This window comes from Camellia sinensis, chromosome 10, assembly GCF_055761805.1.
Source record: "Camellia sinensis isolate YWXY chromosome 10, ASM5576180v1, whole genome shotgun sequence".
Lineage (NCBI taxonomy): Eukaryota > Viridiplantae > Streptophyta > Magnoliopsida > Ericales > Theaceae > Camellia > Camellia sinensis.
The window spans coordinates 95,477,343-95,482,548 of record NC_138970.1 but is presented as its reverse complement, the minus strand read 5'-3'; the positions used below and the strand labels follow the sequence as shown (position 1 = coordinate 95,482,548).

Here is a 5,206-nt window from a genome sequence, read left to right as displayed (position 1 = left end):
AAGCCTGCAGGCAATTTATTTAGTTATGTACATATTGCATTTAATTTACATTTCGGATGAGAGAATCTTCATTTATTCTTACAAAAGATGTAAAGAGTTTCCGTATGTTATCTCTGAAATTGAGGCTAACTTTGGCAAGTTGTAAAAAAGTCAAAAAGTTAAAAAGTTATCACTATTCACCAAAAGTCAAAAATTACGGTTGCACAACTCCCAATCCTAATTTTTCCCTACACACTAATTTACACAATTTTTTAATACACATTTTTCCATAAAAAGTCAAAAAGTTAATCCAAACATCTATATTTTTTTTTCTCAATTTTTAGTCCAAAAAGACAAAAAGTGCACTTATTTAGGACACCCCAAACAACCCCTGAATAAACTTAATGAAGTTGGTAATGGATTCCGAATAATATAAAATGGGTGAAGTTAGTATAATTTAAATTAGATTTGGATTTATGTAGAACTCTATTTGTAATTAAGAAAAATATATGCTAATGTGACTCTCTTAAAAAAATAAACCCTTATAGTATGTCACCTAAATATGAAAAAAAATATTACTTCTAATAATATAGGCATGATTTCAGGCTATCGTTTTTGTAAAGTCAATTTTGAGCCTTCTTGTTGATTCTTTTCTTCATTGGGCTTGTAAATTTGCAAGGTTATTAACAGAAAGAAAAATGTTTGGAAGTTCTAAAATATGAGCTTTAAAGGAGTTTTAGGGAGTAGCTTCATCCATTGATGTGATGCTTTGGCCTTAATATATATATATATATATATTTGAATTTCCACATCATTAGATTTCAATTAAAACTCCAAAATTAAGGAATGTATCATTGTTGTAATAGAAATCAAGCATGCATGTCATTTTTATGCCTACGTTTTTCTTGGTCAGCCAAATTGTTTCATGGGTAATTTTGGAAATTCAAAGATAATTAATGACACCTGGTACTTTTTCTTCATCAGTATTTTTTTTTTGTATGCTTTTCTTTTCTTCTTTTTTTTTTTTTTTTTTTTTTTGTTGCTCTTCTTCATTCGTTTGTCTATATTTTCGAATGAAATTTGAAATTTTATTTTCAAAATTGCATTGAAGAAGTTGATATCCTACAGAGTTCATTTAGAATTTTATCTTCAAAATTGATCTAATGAAATTTGAAACTTTATTTTCAAAATTGAATCAAAGGATTTAATCTCCTGCAAAGTTCATTTAGAACTTCATTTTCAAAATTGATTCGATAGAGTTGATCATGTATAGAAGTTCAATGAGAATTTTCCCAACAAAATTAAGGTTTCTTCTTTCTCTTTAGATGTCATGTATAATTGATTTTTTTTTTTTTTTTTTGTTTACATTTTATTGCGTTGAAAAAAGGATTTTTTTATTTTTTTTTCTAGCTTGTCTAGCAAACATAAGCCATTAGTTATGTTAGGAATTGACCCTTCCTAACCAAGATCGATGAGACACAAAATAACAAACAAAGGAGAAAAAACGAATTAAACAAACCACACACACAATAATACAAGGATTTATGTGGTTCACCCCGGAATAGGGCTACGTCCACGGCTGCTGCAGTTTTCACTATGATTAAAAAAATACAAATACAAATCTCTTTTAACTTAAAAGAGGTGCCTCCTCATCTATTTATAAGTATAGAATTAGGGTTACACGTATGCAACATGGGAATTACAAAAGTACCAAAAATTTCAGTAGGGGGGTAAACCCTCTCTGAACCCCCCTCTTCCTTGGGGGAAGGACCCCCCAAACCCCCAATTGGACCCACTGTTTGAGTGAACAGTACTTATTAGGGTCCATCGACCTAACAATCTCCCACTTGGAACTTGATAACACAATCTCTTCATCATCTTCATCTCATAAAGGAACGCCGCAACAACTCAATCTTCCTTCATCAATCTTGAAGGCCAACTAAAGTTGCACACAACTTCAGTTTGTCAATGGTGATTTTCTTGGTCAACATACCTGTCGGATTCTTACTGCCTTGGATCTTCTCAAGAGACAAGACTTCATCATTTACAAGTGAACGAATGAAATGGTATCGCAGCTGAATGTGTTTCGTCCTAGAATGAAAAGCCGGATTTTTTGCAAGATGAATAGCACTCTAACTGTCACTATGCAAAATATCCACCTCTTGCATCTTACCTAACTCTGCTAGGAAATTCTATAACCAGGTCATCTCCTTCCTAGCTTCAATAATAACAACATACTCAGCCTCTGTTGTAGAAAGTGCCATAATCGTCTGTAACTGCGAAATCCAATTTACTGTTGTACCATCCAATGTGTAAACATAACCAGTAGTACTCTTTATGTTATCCATATCACCAGCCAAGTCTGCCTCAACATAGCCATGTAACCCGATTCCGGTTCGTGTGAAACAAAGTGTTATGTCTGTAGTATCACTCAAGTATCTAAGAATCCACTTCACTGCCTCCCAATGTTGCTTGCCTGGATTACTCATGTACCTACTAACCACTCTCATTGCATGTACAATGTTTAGTCTAGTACAAACCATAGCATACATTATACTACCAATAGCTGAAGCATATGGGACACGTTCCATGTAAGCTTGCTCTTTAGTAAGTCTGAAGTGGCTAGCCAATAGAGTTCTCACTGGTTTTGCACCGTCTATGCTAAACCTCTTGAGAACTTTCTTGACATACTCAGCCTGTGACAACTTCAAAGTACCATTTGCCTTATCCCTGTGAATCCTCATAACAAGGATTTTGTTTATAACTCCAAGATCCTTCGTCTCAAATTGGTTGGACAAAATTTTCTTCAATCTTTTTATCCCTTCAATGCTAGATCTTGCAATAAGCATATCATCAACATATAAGAGCAAAATAATATAACTTCTGTCAAACCTCTTGAAATAACAACAATGATCTGCTTGACATTTTGTAAATCGTTGCTATACATAAACCCATCAAACTTCTTGTACTACTGCCTTAGGGCCTATTTCAACCAATACAAGCTTTTTCAAAGTTTGTATACAAACTCCTCTTTGCGAAGAAGCCTAGGGGTTGCTTCATGTAAATTTCCTCCTCCAAATCACCATAGAGAAAATTCGTCTTCACATCCATCTACTCAAGATACAAATCTTTAGCAGCCACAATTCCTAGCACCAATCTAATAGTGGTCAACTTCACAGCTAGAGAGAATTTTAGTGTAGTCAACCCCTTCCTTTTGCTGAAATCCCTTTGCAACCAATGTGGCCTTGCTCGCATCATGTTCTTGTTTGACCCTGCAAACCCACTTGCGTAAAGCTTTCTTATCCACTGGTAATTCAGTCAACTCCCATGTCTGGTTTGCCATGAGTGAATCCATTTCATCTTGCATAGCTGACTCCCACTTAATTGAATCATCAACCTACAAAGCCTCATCATAACTTTCGGGTTCACCTCCATCAAACAAAAACAAATAATGTGAAGATGAAGACCAACATTGTGTAGGTTTAGACTCTCTTTCTAACCGTCTCAACTTAGGAGTAGGAATATGTGGCTCAGTCTGTGGAATAAGATTTTCACAATTATTCTGAATCCTACTATTCAAATTACTCTTGCTAATCTCCTCTAACTCAACATGCTCATGACAAGTACCAGATTCATATTTAGATGCAGACTTATCCCTATCTTTATACATTACTTTCTCATTAAATATGAAATCTCCATTTCTAATTATTTTTCGATTTTTATCATCCCAAACTGATAACCAAATTGATCAAATCGAGCACCTGGTTATTCCAGAATCATGGAATTTCCCAATTTTTTTGGAATTTCCTCACCAAACCCTCCAAATTGTGGCACATACTATTATTACTACTTTTAATTTTTTTTTAAACTTAATTTTCTTTTTCCCAATACAGGTAACCTAGTAAAAAATAGTGGATTTGAAATGGATCCACATGTATTTAAGAACTTCTCAACAGAAGTCCTACTCCTCCCCAAAAACCAAGACTTAATTTCACCAGTCCCTAGATGGATCACTGAGTCACTCAAACCAACCAAATACATAGACTCAAAACACTACTCTTTCCTTTCCGAACTTGCCGCGATTGAACTAGTTGAAGGGAGAGAAAGTGCCATCGCCCAAGTCATAAGAACAATCCTTAACAAGTTCTACAACCTTACTTTCTCCATTGGAGATGCCAAGAATGGTTGCCATGGATCGATGATGGTCGAAGCTTTCGTTGCTAAAGAAACCCTAAAAGCTCCCCATGCATCTCATGGAAAGGGTGGGTTCAAGAATGCAAGTTTCAAGTTCCAAGCAATTTCAGTTAGAACAAGGTTCGCATTCTACAGTTCATTTTATCACACTAAGGTTCATGACTATGGTCAAATATGTGGCCCTGTCTTGGACAATGTTGGGGTTCTGAGGGTATCTTAGTCATTTTGAGTGGATTTGTTAGCTAAAGTACTAACACTCAAATGGGTTATGAGTAATTTTTATAAGAAAGTTGAGTAATGATCTAGATATGGGGAATTGTATGTAATGACCTTGTGGGTTAAAAAGGGGTCATGTGTGAGTCATATTAGAGGGTTTTTTTATTTATTTATTTTTTTAAGTTAGTGATTTCAAGGCTGTCCTCTAATATGTATGTTTGAACTTTATACTTGTTATATGTACTTAATAATAAATACTATCTAAAGATATGATTATGAAAAATCTAGAAATCCCCTAGATGTTGATTTGTGATTATGTATCAATTTTAAGCAGAATATAACAATCCCAATCAAACAATCAAGACAAAGAGACACAACGATTTAACGTGGAAAAAACCACAATTGGACACCTCCAACTGTGATCAAAAAACCACGGGCAACAGCCACAAGAACAATCCACTAAGAAGATTTAAAGGAATTACACAGGTATACTCTCAATTACCTAGCGAATCCACAACGCCTAATTGAACCAACCTCTATGTGCCTCTTCCAACCCCATCTTCACCACGGAATTGTCTTTCTGATGAGCCACTCCGGATTCCACCACAGCTTCAGGCTCGAATTCTTCAGAATCCACCGAAGAATAACTCTCTCTTTTGTAGAACAAAACACAACCTTTGATGTACTCTCTTTAAACCATGAGTTGAATACTCAATAAAACATCAAAGAAAACTAGCAAAATCTCTCCAGATATAAACCTTAAGATCCAAAAAAAAAGATCTGGAGAAGTTTAATCAATATCATAGTTTTGGGAGAA

General features: G+C 34.7%; 1 pseudogene; it reads left to right on the top strand.

Annotated features, from left to right (window-relative positions):
* The first annotated feature begins 3,502 nt into the window (after positions 1-3,502).
* On the top strand, positions 3,503-4,393 carry LOC114278459 (protein TEEBE pseudogene; annotated as a pseudogene).
* The last annotated feature ends 813 nt before the right edge of the window (positions 4,394-5,206 follow it).